General features: G+C 43.7%; 1 long non-coding RNA gene across 3 annotated transcripts in view; it reads right to left on the reverse strand.

The window, feature by feature from the left end:
* The window catches only part of LOC134944985 (uncharacterized), a 123,325-nt gene that overhangs the window by 95,729 nt on the left and 11,133 nt on the right, over nucleotides 1-16,463 (reverse strand). The window contains exon 4 of one of the 3 annotated variants that reach the window (XR_010182022.1): nucleotides 1,063-1,608. The exons of the other annotated variants lie outside the window; for them this stretch is intronic. This is a non-coding gene — a long non-coding RNA (uncharacterized LOC134944985). Of the gene's footprint in view, nucleotides 1-1,062; nucleotides 1,609-16,463 lie in introns of those variants that run through there. 3 annotated transcript variants of the gene reach the window in all.

Below are 16,463 nucleotides of genomic sequence, written 5' to 3' on the forward strand. Positions count from 1 at the left end.
CATCATCTGAAGCAAGAGGTAGTAACTAAGTGGAATTATACCATGCATATTCTTCAGCAGATGGAGGAGCAGCAAAAGGCCATTAAATGATACACAATGACCTATGACATAGGTAAAGCAGAAAGAATGTACCTTACTTAAATGCAGTAGAGAACACTTTCTGTGTTGTGCAAGGTTCTCAAACTATTTGATGTTGCCACATGTGAAGTTAGTTTAGACACTGCCAGCTTGAGTAAAGTATTTCCCCTTATTAGACTCCTGGAAAAGCAGCTGGAGAAATTGAAGAAGGAGCTGAAACAAAGCAATTCTGCTAAGCATGTCAGACTTGTGATTAAAGCCCTTCATTTGATTCACCAGGATTCAAGGCTCAGCAATCTCTTGATGTCAGATCACTATATTTTGGCAATACTAAGTTTAAGGCATACATTGGGGGAGATTCAAATGTTTGAAAAGTCAGTTGGGAGTCTTTTTTTTCCTATCTAATAGACAGGAATAAACAGACACCCAACCGACTTTTCAAACATTTGAATCTCCCCCATTGCATCTTAGTTTCCAATGGACGCAAATCTGAAGAGCTGTTGTTGAGCAAATTGTCAGCTCAAGCGGAATGCGACATGGCAACATCTCCTTCAGTTTCTCCAGCAACTTTTGCTGTCAGGGAAAAAAAAAACAATTTTACAAAGAGACCCACTGGTAGTGATGCAGATCAGTCAGCAAAAACCTTTGACATCTGGTCCGAACTGAGGGAACTGCCTACAATTAGTGTCATGTCTACCGTGGCTACATATAATATCGTCAACATTTTAATGAATGGATGAATATTATTTTAGTGATAGCATTCAAATAGGCATGTCAGACAGTCTGCTTCACTACTGGCCGGATAAAAAGGCAATTTGGAGACCCTTGCACCAACTGGATTTGCTATACTTAAGTTGCCCATCCTCCAGTGTCTACTCAGAAAGAGTTTTCAGCACAGCTGGCAACCTTGTCAGCGAACTAGAAGGTTACTTCCCCAAAATGTGGAAAAGATGATTTTATTAAAATGAATTCCAAATTCCACGATAAAAACTTTTACCAGTAATCACGTCAAAAAAATACAGAGGCACTTGTAATGGTGGATTCCAGCAGGGACAAATGAATAGTATATGAAGAATATACACACTGATGGGGTTTGGAATCGGATGATGATGGCGACATCTTGCCTATGTAGAGCCAGTTTGTGTACGAAGAGACCATTGGCAGCTTGTTTTGTGGGGGCCCAAACTAACCAAACATTTCAGCCACAAGTGGCAGTCCCTGTCGCTGATGTGACTGGTTTGTTAAACTGTGCATGTCCTCTTTAATATAAACAAAATAAGGGTGGGTGGAAGGGCCCAAGGACAATTCCCTCTTGCTCCTCTTTTCTTTGAATTATGCGCTGTTTGGAGCATTGCTGACTGTCTTCTTGTGTAGATGACAAACATGTTCATAGTTTATTAAACTGCCACCCTGTCTGCAACTGCAGTGCCATTCTGTTTCCTATATGTGACATGTTGGAAGTTTAATTGTCACATATTTGTGCCGCCACTGCAGTCATCCAGCTACCTTGGTGCAACCTTTTGGCCTAAACTGGATGAAAACAATATTATGTGTTGTGAGGTGGTCAAAATTGACTGGAAATGAGTGAAAAAATGAATGATATTGAGGTTAACAATAATGTAAAAACAAAAACAGGCCAACATTCTGTGATTTTAGCTATTTTTATTATTTTTGTAAAAAAATATATATATCCAAAACTAAAATCAAAACCCACAAGGGCGGTTTTGGCAAAACCAAATACATATCCAAAACCAAAGAAGATACAGATCAAAAACCAAAACCCATGACAGGGTCCAGAGCTTATAACTAGTTTATTTCTGACTTAAGGTGTGTACACACGGTGAGATCCTTGCTATGGCCGATTTTGACTATGCGATTTCTCTTGAACACACCGGAGCCCAGCACTACTGATTTTGACTAACTTTTCTTGAGATATGGACAATGTGTGCTTACGATTTTGGCTTATGTGAGATTTTGCCTTATGTGAGATGTCGTTGACATGTGAGATGAACTAGATAATACACCGATCTAGCAAGGATTGACTTTCCTGCACAGTCTATCTTTTCTTGCGATGCCGACCTGGCGGGATCGAATCGGGATCGCAAGGTGACTTTCACCTTGCGATCTGCACTAACTTTTCTTGCGATTTTGACAATATAGTCAAAATCGAAAGAAAATATCTCACCGTGTGTACACACCTTAAGGAGTCCAAATCATGGTTCTGGTGTCTGGGAATTCCATCATTGCCAGTCTAATAGAAAGACTTTGTGGGCTAACTATGGGCGTAATTCAGACTAGTGATGAGCGGGTTCGGTTTCTCGGAAACCGAACCCCCCCGAACTTCACCCTTTTTACACGGGTCCGAGCCATACTCGGATTCTCCCGTATGGCTCGGGTAACCCGAGCGCGCCCGAACGTCATCATCCCGCTGTCGGATTCTCGCGAGATTCGGATTCTATATGAGCAGCCGCGCGTCGCCGCCATTTTCACTCGTGCATTGGAAATGTTAGGGAGAGGACGTGGCTGGCGTCCTCTGTTATTGTTGAACTTGATTGTGCTGTGCACTATTGCTTAATTGTGGGGAGGGCTGGGGAGCAGCTGTATAATATAGGAGGAGTACAGTGCAGAGTTTTGCTGATCAGTGACCACCAGTTATCCGTTCTCTGCCTGAAAAAAACGCTCCATATCTGTGCTCAGTGTGCTGCATAAGTGCATATATCTGTGCTCACATTGCTTAATTGTGGGGACTGGGGAGCAGCTGTATTATATAGCAGGAGTACAGTGCAGAGTTTTGCTGACAGTGACCACCAGTATACGTTGTCTGCCTGAAAAACACTCCATATCTGTGCTCAGTGTGCTGCTTTATTGTGGGGACTGGGGACCACCAGTATAATATTATATAGGAGGAGTACAGTGCAGAGTTTTGCTGACCAGTGACCACAAGTATATAATATATAGCATTACGGTACAGTAGGCCACTGCTGTACCTACCTCTGTGTCGTCATTAAGTATACTATCCATCTACATTCTATACCTGTGGTGCATTTTAGTTTTGCAGTTTGCCGACACAGTGACCACCAGTATACTATATATAATAGCAGTACGGTACGGAAGGCCACTGCTGTACCTACCTCTGTGTCATCATTAAGTATACTATCCATCTACATTCTATACCTGTGGTGCATTTTAGTTTTGCAGTTTGCTGACAGTGACCACCAATATACTATATATAGCAGTACGGAAGGCCACTGCTGTACCTACCTCTGTGTCATCATTAAGTATACTATCCATCTACATTCTATACCTGTGGTGCATTTTAGTTTTGCAGTTTCTGACACAGTGACCACCAGTATACTATATATAATAGCAGTACGGTACGGAAGGTCACTGCTGTACCTACCTCTGTGTCGTCATTAAGTATACTATCCATCTACATTCTATACCTGTGGTGCATTTTAGTTTTGCAGTTTGCTGACAGTGACCACCAGTATACTATATATAGCAGTACGGAAGGCCACTGCTGTACCTACCTCTGTGTCGTCATTAAGTATACTATCCATCTACATTCTATACCTGTGGTGCATTTTAGTTTTGCAGTTTGCTGACAGTGACCACCAGTATACTATATATAGCAGTGCGGAAGGCCACTGCTGTACCTACCTCTGTGTCGTCATTAAGTATACTATCCATCTACATTCTATACCTGTGGTGCGCCTCTTTTTTTCTTTGCATCATGTGCTGTTTGGGGACTATTTTTTTGAAGTGCCATCCTGCCTGATACTGCAGTGCCACTCCTAGATGGGCCAGGTGTTTGTGTCGGCCACTTGTGTCGCTTAGCTTAGCCATCCAGCGACCTCGTGCAAATTTTAGGACTAAAATTATATTGTGAGGTGTGAGGTGTTCAGAATAGACTGGAAATGAGTGGAAATTATGGTTATTGAGGTTAATAAAACTATGGGATCAAAATGACCCCCAAATTCTATGATTTAAGCTGTTTTTAGGGTTTTTTGTAAAAAAAAACACCTGAATCCAAAACACACCCGAATCCGACAAAAAATTTTCGCTGAGGTTTTGCCAAAACGCGTCCGAATCCAAAACACGGCCGCGGAACCGAATCCAAAACCAAAACCCGAAAAATGTCCGGTGCACATCACTAATTCAGACCTTATTGCAGCAGCAAAACCTTTGTCTAATGGGCTGAATGTGTTCAAACTGAAATCTAAATTGCAGTATAAAATAAAGCAGCCAGTATTTACTCTGCACAGAAACAAAATAACCCACCCAAATCTAACTCTCTCTGCACATGTTATACAGTATCTGCCCCACCTGCACTGGTTTTGCCCATTAGAGAAAGATTTTACTGCTGCGATCAGGTCTAAATTAGGCCTGCATACGTGAGCAGTTCCTTCTGTGCATTATATTAGATGCCATGCATGATTTGTCCAAATTGTTGGCTTGGGCACAGTTCTAAAAAACAACCTTCTATTAGAGTTCACAGGGGTACTCACCTTATCCTTTAACCAGTGGTGCAAGTACAAATTTTTTCTTAGTGGTACTGATAGTAAAAATGGGCGTGGCCATGTGTCATCAGAAGGGCATGGTCACATAAAACTAGGGGAGTGTCTACATGACAATAGAGGCATGCCCACATTATGCAACACACCATAATGCCCCTTACACATTATGCCAAAAGCTGTAATGCCCATTACACATTACGCCCCCCATGGCATATTAGTGCCACTTACATGCATAATGCCCCCTGTAGTGCAGCTTAAATACATAATTCTCCCAGCAGTGCTGCTTACATGCATTATGCCCCCTGTAGTGGCGCTTACACACACACAATGCCCCTTGCTGTGCTGCTTATAAGCATAATGCCCCACTAGTGTCGCTTACACACAAAATTCCCCCTGCAGTGCAGCTTACACACATAATGCCTCTAGTAGGACTTACCGGTCTACATGCTCATTGCCAGGGGTTTCTTGCCAGGTGTTATATGTACATCGTCAGGGGATTCTTCCTTGTTGCCATGGGTTGCATGCTCTTCGCGGACAGAGACCCTGCTCCCTGTGGCGCAGGCAGTGGGCTGATGGTACTGCATACCACTACCATATTTCTTAATGGTACTCCATACCACCCCGTACCACCCTACTTTCAGCACAGCCTTTAACTAAAACAGTAATCTCATGTGTTCCCTTTTCACCTCTGCAGTTATTTCAGTAGATAAGCATATGAAGGATTTCTGTAGAAGAGATTGCAGGAGCTACTGAAGACAGCTGTAGCTAGCCTTCTAAATATATGAGACCATATGGTTATATAGTAGGTTTTCCCCAAACAACTGTTCATGTAAATCAGCTAATACATAGTATGCAGGAATATAAAACTTGTGGAATACTACCTATGGATACAACAACAGATGTGTCCTCACACATCTAGCCTCAATATGCCTCACAGCTTGAGATGCTAGGCACATGAGAGATGCCAAGTCCTGTACAACTCTGCTAGTGTCGAGAGTATTTTTGCCTAACATGTTTTAGTTGCAATGCAATGTGTCTAGGATGCACTAGGAGACTGTGCTGATTAATTTGATATGTAACATTTATATATGTTAGGCGCGGCGGTGGTCGGCCGTGCCCTGACAGAGCAGCGGTCACGGCCGCCGCTCCTCTCTCTCTCCCCGTTTCCGCACAGCGCCTAGCAACGCCGGGATGCCGTGCGCGCGATAGCCGCCGAGTCCCTGGCAACGCTAGGACGCCGTGCGTGCAGGGCTGCCGGGTCCATGGCAACGAGGACGCCACAGGTGGACCGCGTTCCCCGTTGCCATAAGATTACTCAACTGTTCTCCCCTGGTCGTGCAGCAAGGCAGCTGCACGACATTTATCAATTAGGCTCTGTACTGCCATTGGAGGGTTCCCTGTTATATGCCTCCTCAGTGTCTCACACAAACACCGGTGATAGCTTCCTGTATGCTGTTCCTGCCTTGTAGAAGTTTGTTCCTGGTCAGCTGCATCTGGTCGATCGGCCTAGGCCGCTTAGTATTTGCGTTTCTTTGAGTTGGTGCTTTTGCGGAGGTTTCCGCTTTCACTGTCCTCCCCGGAACTCGGCGGTGCCGTGTGGGGGAGTGGACAGTGGTATCCTTTGTAGTTCTTTTCCTTTGGCGGCGTGCCGCACATACGTTTAGTTTTCAGGTAGTTAGTAGCCCCTAGCCTGGTTGTTTCAGTTAGAGGTTCCCTTGTTATTACCCTCTCTCAGTTCACGCTTTGTCTCTCTTTAAGACCAGGGGGCATAGGAGTTGGGCAGACCTAATCCGCCCTTCAAACGCGGCTGCCGTGGGCCCAAGAAACCATAGTCGTTCAGGCGTGAATTGACAACACGGGTAAGACAACGGAGGTAGGGTGCTAGGGGCTATTTCCATTCCATTTCCCTATCCCAGCATCACATCCTGGTGCTCTCGACTCACTGCATAAGATCTCCCCTGTCCTGAGCATCAGGATCGTAACATTATCACCGGCCCACAAAAAGGGGTATAATTATTTTTCCTTTGTATTGGTGGGCCTAGAAATTCGGCCTCATGAATCCGGCAGTTTTAGGGCCAAATCCCAGTCAGCTTTTGGTCAACCAGATTCAGGAATTAACTCAGATGGTTCAGGACCTTACTCTTCGGGTGAGATCGCAGGAAGATCTTTTGCGAGCCTCCCCGAGTATGGTTCCAGAACCAAAAATGCATTTACCCGACCGTTTTTCGGGTAACCGAAAAGATTTCTTTAATTTTAAGGAAGCTTGTAAGCTTTATTTTCATTTAAGGCCCCGTTCCTCTGGTACTGAGTCTCAACGGGTCGGGATTGTGATGTCTTTACTCCAAGGTGATCCACAGACCTGGGCTTTTGGGCTAAGAGCGGATGATGCTGCCTTGTTATCAGTAGACGCCTTTTTTAAGTCCTTAGGCCTTTTATATGACGACCCAGATAGAGAAGCATCTGCTGAGAGCCACCTGCGTGCCCTTAAGCAAGGTAAAAATCCTGCAGAGGCGTATTGTACCGAGTTTCGCCGTTGGTCGAACGACTGTGGCTGGAATGACCCGGCCCTGCGCAGTCAGTTTCGCCTCGGTTTGTCTGAAGTTATTAAAGACAGTCTCCTTCAGTACCCCGCTCCTGCGACTCTAGACAAACTCATGGAGCTCGCTATTTAAATTGATCGTCGTCTCCGAGAGCGGAGGGCTGAAAGAGTAACAACTTTTAGGCCTAGTCCATGTGTGAATACTTTCCCTGAGGACGTCGAGGAGCCCATGCAAATGGGTCTCTCCCGGCTGTCCCCAGAGGAAAGAACCAGAAGGTTAAATTCTGGTCTTTGTTTGTATTGTGGTGGCAAGGGACATATCGCACGTGGTTGCCCGAATAAGCCGGGAAACGCTCTGACCAAGTGAATTGTGAGGGGGTTCACTTGGGTCTGCAGTTAATCTCCTCTAATGATTCTTTATTAGTTCCTGTAAAGATTTCCTTTGGTAGCCTCAGTTTGTTGGTGTCGGCCTTCGTCGACAGTGGAGCTGCAGGAAATTTTCTGGATTTAGGTTGGGCTAAGGCTTTAGGCGTTCCGCAGATACCTTTGGATAAACGCATCACCATGCACGGCTTGGATGGTGGTCCGCTTTCCAATGGGGTAATTACTCACCGCACACCTCCAGTACAACCGACAGTGGGGGCCCTACATTCAGAAAAAAATAGAATTTTACCGTACACATTGTCCGGCAGTTCCAGTAGTTTTGGGTCATCCCTGGCTTGCCTTTCATAATCCCACCATAGATTGGCGGTCTAGGGAGATTTCCCAATGGGGTCCCTTTTGTGTAAAGGAGTGTATTTCCCATCCAGTCCGGGTTGCGGCAGTTACCCCAGAACTTATTCCTTTGGAATATCAGGATTTTGCCGATGTTTTCTCCAAGGGTAATGCGGACATTCTGCCTCCCCATCGGTCCTATGATTGCGCTATTGATTTAATCCCAGGTGCCACTTTACCTAAGGGGAGATTATATGCCCTGTCTGGGCCGGAAACCACGGCTATGGATAATTATATTCAGGAGAGCCTGAGAAAAGGCTTCATTAGGCCCTCGAAATCTCCTTTAAGTGCAGGGTTCTTTTTTGTTGAGAAAAAAGATGGGTCGCTCAGACCGTGTATTGATTTTCGGGCTCTGAATAAAATTTCTGTTAAAAACACCTACCCCTTGCCCTTGATTTCAGTACTGTTTGATCAGTTACGCTCTGCCGTTATCTTCTCTAAGATCGATCTTAGAGGAGCTTACAATCTCATCCGAATAAGATCTGGGGATGAGTGGAAGACGGCTTTCAGCACACAGTCGGGTCATTATGAATACTTGGTGATGCCGTTTGGGCTGTCAAATGCTCCTGCGGTATTTCAAGACCTCATTAATGATGTTCTTCGTGACTTTCTAGGGAAGTTCGTAGTCGTTTACTTAGACGACAATTTGATTTACTCTGAGTCTATGGAACAACATATTTCCCATGTGCGACTGGTCCTTCAAAAACTACGGGAGAATCATTTATACGCTAAACTGGAGAAATGTGATTTCCACATCACAGAAGTTTCCTTCTTGGGGTATATTATTTCTCCCCAGGGGTTTTTCATGGAACCGAAAAAACTCCAGGCCATCCTTAATTGGGCGCAACCCATGAATTTAAAAGCAATTCAGCGCTTTTTAGGGTTTGCAAATTATAGGCGTTTCATTCATACCTTTTCTGATTTGGTCGCTCCTATAGTAGCATTGACTAAAAAAGGAGCGGACCCTTCCAATTGGTCGCCTGAAGCTGAGTCTGCCTTTCTGGCCTTAAAGCAGGCCTTTGTCTCGGCTCCTGTTCTCAGGCACCCCAACCCGGAGCTCCCCTTTATAGTCGAGGTAGATGCCTTAAAGGTTGGAGTGGGGGCTATCCTTTCTCAGGAAGATCCGGAGTCTCAGGAATTACACCCTTGTGCCTTCATGTCCAGGAAATTCTCCTCCGCAGAATCCAACTATGATGTTGGTAATCGAGAATTGCTGGCAGTTAAATGGGCTTTTGAGGAGTGGAGGCATTGGCTGGAGGGAGCTAGGCATACCATTACAGTGTTTACTGACCATAAGAACCTGCAGTATATTGAGTCAGCTAAACGGCTTAATGCTCAGCAGGCACGTTGGGCATTGTTTTTTACTCGTTTCAGGTTTATTATCACCTTCAGGCCCGGTTCCAAGAATACGAAAGCTGATGCCCTGTCACGTTGTTTTCTTCCGGTTCACAATAACCATCCTGCTACTACCCCCATAGTTCCATCATCTGTCATCCGGGCAGGCCTCACACAGGATTTATTTACTCAGTTAGTCCAGCTTCAACGGCAGGCTCCCAAACTTACTCCTGCTGATCGTCTCTTCGTCCCTGAAAATCTGAGAGGCACTGTTTTAGCGGAGTTTCATGACAACAAAGTCTCTGGTCATCCAGGTATCACTAAGACCTTGGAGTTAGTCTCTCGCTCGGTGTGGTGGCCTAATCTTTCTAAAGATGTAAGGGAATTTGTCCATTCCTGTCAGGTTTGTGCACAGCATAAGGAGCATAAGGTTTCTCGTTCGTTGCTGATCGGGCAACTCATACCTTTAGCCGTTCCTCTCAGGCCATGGTCACATATATCCATGGATTTCGTGGTGGACCTTCCTCTTTCAGCCGGATTTCAAGTCATTTGGGTGGTAGTAGATCGTTTTAGTAAGATGGCTCACTTCATTGCTCTTCCCCGATTACCCTCTGCTCAAGGGTTGGCAGTCTTGTTTCTCCGCCATGTGTTCAGGCTCCATGGGTTGCCCAGGGATATTGTCTCTGATCGGAGTCCGCAATTCATCGCCCGTTTCTGGAAACGTTTTTGTGCCTCATTAAATATGAAACTCTTTAACATCTGGGTACCATCCACAATCTAACGGACAAACCGAACGAGTTAATCAGTCGTTAAAACAGTATTTACGGTTATATTCGGCCAAACTTCAGAATGATTGGTCTGAATTTCTTCATTTAGCTGAATTTGCCTATAACTCTTGACATTCTTCCACCAAGGAGTCCCCATTCTTTTCGGTCTTTGGCTTTCATCCTAGAGCCAACTCTTTTTTCCCTCATTCTCCAGTCTCCTCGTTGACCTTAACCTCCCATCTCAGAACGATTTGGAGAAAGGTGCACCTTGCCCTGAAGAAAGCTGCCTTCCGAGAAAAGAAATTTTCTGATAGGCTCCGATGTCCTTGCAAGGTGGGAGATAAGGTGTGGTTGTCAACTCGCAACATCAAGCTCCAACAACCCTCGGCTAGATTGGGACCCAAATTGATTGGACCATTCCTTATCATTAAGAAAGTTAACCCAGTTGCTTTTCGGCTACGTTTGCCGAGATCAGTCAAAATTGGCAATACTTTTCATTGTTCCCTTTTGAAACAGTATTTTTCTTCCAGGAGATTTCCTCGGAGGACTTCGCAGCAAAGATCTCCAGTGGATGTTCAGGGACAACAAGAGTTCTTGGTGGAGAAGGTTTTAGATTCTAAGCTTTCTCGTGGCCGGCTTTTTTTTTAATACACTGGAAAGGTTATGGCCCTGAAGAAAGGTCTTGGGTGTTGGATAAGGATTTACATGCTCCTAAACTTAAGAAGATATTCTTTCAGGAGTTTCCTCAGAAACCCGGCTCTAGGGGTTCTTTAACCCCTCCTCAAGGGGGAGGGTACTGTTAGGCGCGGCGGTGTTCGGCCGTGCCCTGACAGAGCAGAGGTCACGGCCGCCGCGCCTCTCTCTCTCCCTGCTTCCGCACGGCGCCTAGCAACGCCGGGACGCCGTGCACGCGATAGCCGCCGGGTCCCTGGCAACGCTAGGACGCCGTGCGTGCAGGGCCGCCGGGTCCATGGCAACGGGGACGCCACAGGTGGACCGCGTTCCCCGTTGCCATAAGATTACTCACCTGTTTTCCCCTGGTCGTGCAGCAAGGCAGCTGCACGACATTTATCAATTCGGCTCTGTACTGCCATTGAAGGGTTCCCTGTTATATGCCTCCTCAGTGTCTCACACAAATGCCGGTGATAGCTTCCTGTATGCTGTTCCTGCCTTGTAGACGTTTGTTCCTGGTCAGCTGAATCTGGTCGATCCTGCTCCCTGCCCTCTTGTATTCTGAAGTTCTGAAGCCGGTCCTTGGAATCCTTCTGGTCCTTGTGAACCTGTTACTGTCATCTGGGGTTCTCGCCCGGTTTCGTGAGTAGCGGCTTCTTTCGCGTGTTGCGGCCTAGGCCGCTTAGTATTTGCGTTTCTTTGAGTTTGTGCTTTTGCGGAGGTTTCCGCTTTCACTGTCCTCCCCAGAACTCGGCGGTGCCGTGTGGGGGAGTGGACAGTGGTATCCTTTGTAGTTCTTTTCCTTTGGCGGCGTGCCGCACGTACGTTTAGTTTTCAGGTAGTTAGTAGCCCCTAGCTTGGTTGTTTCAGTTAGAGGTCCCCTTGTTATTACCCTGTCTCAGTTCACGCTTTGTCTCTCTTTAAGACCTGGGGGCATCGGAGTTGGGCAGACCTAATCCGCCCTTCAAACGCGGCTGCCGTGGGCCCAAGAAACCATAGTCGTTCAGGCGTGAATTGACAACACGGGTAAGACAACGGAGGTAGGGTGCTAGGGGCTATTTCCATTCCATTTCCCTATCCCAGCATCACGTCCTGGTGCTCTGGACTCACTGCATAAGATCTCCCCTGTCCTGAGCATCAGGATCGTAACAATATATCTGTGTTTGACTGAGTCTGCATATTAAGCAAAACAGAACTTGGCATAAAAAAAGCTGTGGCTGCTTCATTGGGATATAGTTATATGATTGGCGCTTATGAGACCAGCGGTACAATACTGTACCAACCCACACATCCTGCCTGCTCCAAATCCCAACAGTCGGCATGCCGACTAGCAGAGACTATTCCCAATTGTGGGTGTCCACGACACCCATAGAGTGAGAATAGAACCCACTCGCCACCGAGCCCTCAAGGTCTTCATTGCACTCGCCCCCCACCGGCATTCTGCGGATGGGATCCCAGCATCAGGATGCTGACCACTGGGATCCCGGCCGCCGGTAAGCCATACCCAACCCGCTGCATCGTAACACATTGTATACAGATTCAGATACTCAGTTGAACACATACTGTATATACAAGTATCACATATCAAATTAATAAGCACTGTCTACTGGTGCATCATAGTCAAACCTCATTGCGACTAAGACGCATTTTCAGGAAAAAAGACGCCCGACACTTGCAGGGTTTGATGGGACCTAGTGTGCCAAGATGGGTTGTCTGGCAGGACTGCAGAGAAGATATATGAGGACACATCTTTATAGTTTATATTTCCCTTACAAAAAAACTGTGATAAGGGATGCAATAATATTTTATTCAGACTATAAGTGACTCCCACAGACCAAGGGAGAAACATGCAGTACCTCAAGCACTAAAAAGTTTTGCAATCCACTCTTGGAAAATGTCAGCTGAAGTTCCTACTGTACTGTACTTCAGCTCTTCTCACTAAAGTCTTCAGACTGTATATTGCCAAGTTTTGAAGGCCACTTCTGAAATATGCTCCTAATAAAAATGAGGCAGTGTGAGTATTTGCTGCAATGTTGGCTACACAGATTATGTGGCAGTATACCATCACAAATAGCAAATAGTAGACTATACTGGATCATTCAACACTTTTATATAACACTTATTCCAAAGTCAACATTTCTTCTAGAGGTCTATGCAATCTGTACCTGCATGCAGCATTAATAAAGCTGTATGTAAGCAAAGTTTGATATTGCATTACTTTGTGCTTCAAATGGCATAGTTGCCTATTCATTGTCTCAACCTTCATCCAACATTATTCTACATTCTCCAACATACTAATCTGTGCTTCATCCCTTACAATTATACCTAATACCTATTTCGATCCATTAGGTTTTGCATTGCTTCCCACAACCCCGTTTATATATTTAAAAGCTGCCTTGCAGGGCCATGTTAATAGCAATGTAGGCTCTGGACAAAGCACTGCACTGGGGCCCCTAACCCCTAATTCATGGAATAAATGGAAAAAAAAATTATAAATGAACTCTCCTGAAGTTCTGCACTGTCTCTACACATGCTTCAATACTGTGAATGATTGTCAGCACTTTGGGGGTAATTTCAAGTTGATCGCAGCAGGATTTTTGATAGCAATTGGGCAAACCCATGTGCACTGCTGGGGAGGCAGATATAACATGTGCAGAAAGAGTTAGATTTGGGTGGGTTATTTCATTTCTGTGCAGGGTAAATACTGGCTGCTTTATTTTTACACTGCAAATTAGATTGCAGATTGAACACACCCCACCCAAATCTAACTCTCTGCACATGTTATATCTGCCTCCCCTGCAGTGCACATGGTTTTGCCCAATTGCTAACAAAAATCCTGCTGTGATCAACTTGGAATTACCCCCTTTGATTGGTGGAAAACTCCAGACATTCACCAGTCATCTTGCTGACTGCCATAAACTGTCTGTCTGCTGGGTGGGAGGCATATATAGAATGCTTGCTTTTCTGATTATGTGTAATTCATTTTGCGCAGCATTGTATACCCCCGGCTCAGCTGCCCCTACTCAACGGCCCCTAGAATCATTGGGCCCTAGGAATTTGCTCCCTTGGCTAAGTGGTTCTTTCCAATACCCTGAATCAGGTGTAAGAAGTGGCAATACACATACTCTTTAAATGAGATGTGAATAGGGTCGCGCTTATAAACCATTTAAAATACATTCATTGCTTGTCACAATATATGCCAGTGGTTTGATAATATAGTTATTAGTTCAATTTATTAAAAACATATACATATAAATTACAATAAACAATACAATATTTGTAAAATATTTTTGACATCAGATTCACTCTCCAATTGACTGAATTGTTTAGAGTCTCAACCGCTGACCCCCTGTACATTTACCATGGCTGCTGATACCAACAGTAAGCACGTCGCTAGCTGCACTATCCGAGGACGCTCTGTAAGGACTATTTCCTCTCATCTTGAAACGGGTCCCATGTCGCAGGGATAGAGAGAGTAGCAGCACCTGTCATGGTACACTTATATGTGGCTCTTATCAGCAGCCTACCAGGGGATCGCTTGTGAGTGATACAGTACTTTCCAGTAACCTACATTGTGGATGAAAATACTGAACTAACAAATTTATTTATGATCTTTGCATTGGACCCCAGTCTCCAGCCGATTCATTACATCAGGCTCAATTAAGGTACAATTATTTGTATCCATTTGTTTGGACTGCAACACTAATGACTATGTCAAATTCTCATTGAGGAATAAAGATCTATGCACCATTTGAACTGCAACATTAGTAGCAAGTCTATCCTCTACTGTTATATCCAGATACATTTACTAATGTCACCTGTCTGATGACAAAAATATTGAAAAAATTTGTATCGTTTATTGTGATTTATATGTATATGTTTTTAATAAATTGAACTAATAACTATATTATCAAACCCATGGCATATATTGTGACCAGCAATTAATGTATTTTATTTGGTTTATAAGCGTGACCCTATTCACGTCTTGATTTCTCCCATTAATTGAAACTTGCACAGATAAGTTTCCAGGGTTTGTTGCATTTGAACCAACTAATGACACATGACACAGCTGACTCATATTATGATGTTTTTTAATTTGTTCATATAACCATTCACGCTGTTAGGGTAATTTCATATTCTCTTCTTTTTAAATGAGTATCATTTGTATTTGTTATAAAGAGTAACCAATCCCACATTACAAGTGATACTCAACTGACAATTACATTGTTAGGGTACTCCAGCACTATGTGTGTGATACCCCTAGAGCTGGTGAGTGAGAGGGTCTTCTGCCAATAATAGCTGCTCCTATTCCCAAAGAGCTGTATGCACTTACTGGTACTTGAGATGCCACCTGGTCCTAAACTTCTAGCAGTAGGAGCTCACACAATAGGCTGGAGACCACAAGGAAATAAACCTGGAGTGTTGCTGCAGGATGGCTGACTAGGCAAGAGTTTACTTTACTTTACCCTAGTGCACTTTTCCAAAAGCCCTGTGACTGAACACGGTTTGAACTAAGCCGCAGGTAAAATATAATAAATATATATATATATATATATATATATATATATATATATATATATATATATATATATATATATATATATATATATATCAAGGATTATTACTGCGCCACATGTGTTATAAATCAGATATGTTGTGTGAATGAATGGCAATATAATGTGACACTCTCCTGTGTTACTAATGGGGCGTCAGCTGGGTCCCTCAATATAAACAGGGGTGGTAATTCCCTAAAAAAATGCAGAAGGAATGGGGGGGGGGGGATGAGGGATAAATAGCAACCAACGGTGTCACTCAATGAAGTAAAATTGCCAATAATAAATATAATAAAACTATTTATTACCATAAAAATAAGACATGAAAAGACATATATATAATGGGACAACAATACAATCACAGCTGAACTAAAACACTTAATAATAATAATAATAATAATAATAATAATAATAATAATAATAATAATAAATGAATATATAAAAACTACAATAAGATCAAGTAAGCAGATTTTCCTTATCTGTGGTATGAGGTAAGTAGAGGTCTATATATACAAAAAGAAATGTCTTGAAATTGAGCACGAACCACCAGCAGCAGTTTGGAGAAAGCCCCTGTTAGTGGGTCCCCAAAAAACAATTTATACAAACGAATCACCAAAAGCGCTCAGTGTATTGCCTTAAGTTGTTTCAGGTATTTTTAATGTTTCTTTTGGGTGTATTTGGTGTGAGGGTATTGTTGCAGGTAACATTGTATGTGAAACCCCACACCTTGGAGAATCGTTTATTTGAACATATATGAAAATTAAAAAGACCTGAAACAACTTAAGGCAGTACACTGAGCGCTTTTGTGATTCGTGTGTGTGTGTGTATATATATATATATATATATATATATATATATATATATATATATATATATATAATTAGTACTGTTTGGTGTGCTTTACCCTAGTGCATTTTACTGAAAGCCACTGTGACTCCACAGAATTTGAACCAAGCTGCAAGTTACAGTTACAAGTTTTTTACTCTTTGGTGCACTTTACCCTAGTGCGCTTTTTTCACATGCATATATAAGCTGTGTGACTCCACTACAATTTGTAAATTGAAAAATGGGTAATGATCAGTTTAGAGAAGATAAACCAAATAGCGCAACTGAAGCTGCTGCCACCAGTCATGATGACAATGTTAGCCCTTCAACTTAATCTACTATAGCTGATGCTCAAGGGCGTAGACAGTCTAAGTCAGGGCACCTAAAATAAAAAAAAGTAAAA

This window comes from Pseudophryne corroboree, chromosome 1 (genome assembly GCF_028390025.1).
Source record: "Pseudophryne corroboree isolate aPseCor3 chromosome 1, aPseCor3.hap2, whole genome shotgun sequence".
In the NCBI taxonomy this organism is placed as follows: Eukaryota; Metazoa; Chordata; class Amphibia; order Anura; family Myobatrachidae; genus Pseudophryne; species Pseudophryne corroboree.